Below are 334 nucleotides of genomic sequence, written 5' to 3'. Positions count from 1 at the left end.
CTCTGCCCAGCCGACTGGGCCCAGGGGCACCCGCAGCTCTCGCCTGGGTCACTTCATTCTGCCCCGACGAGGTCATCAATTGCAGGTGAGAGCCCGGAGCTCGGAGAGGTTGTGACTTGCTCGAAACCATGCAACCAGGACATGGAGCAGCTGTGACATGGTGACATACTTGCCTGACTCCAGGTCCCCGTGACTGACCCCACAGAGTCACCTGCGGTTTGGTCCCTGCCCCAACACACGCTTGCTGTGTGACACCAGTCCGGTGGGGTCTAGTCCTTGGTCTCCCCACCTGCCCACGAGCCTGTGCGCGGCTGGAATGAGAGACCGCAGTGCA

At 62.3% G+C, this 334-nt stretch overlaps 1 protein-coding gene across 1 annotated transcript in view; it reads right to left on the bottom strand.

The window, feature by feature from the left end:
- Positions 1 to 334, bottom strand: part of LOC105310162 (troponin T, cardiac muscle-like) — a 9403-nt gene that overhangs the window by 7833 nt on the left and 1236 nt on the right. The gene's annotated exons all lie outside the window — the stretch shown is intronic.

The sequence above is a fragment of the Pteropus vampyrus genome, unplaced genomic scaffold, assembly GCF_000151845.1.
Source record: "Pteropus vampyrus isolate Shadow unplaced genomic scaffold, Pvam_2.0 Scaffold1309, whole genome shotgun sequence".
In the NCBI taxonomy this organism is placed as follows: Eukaryota; Metazoa; Chordata; class Mammalia; order Chiroptera; family Pteropodidae; genus Pteropus; species Pteropus vampyrus.
The sequence above is the reverse complement of the archived record's forward strand: the minus strand, read 5'-3'. Positions and strand labels throughout refer to the sequence as shown.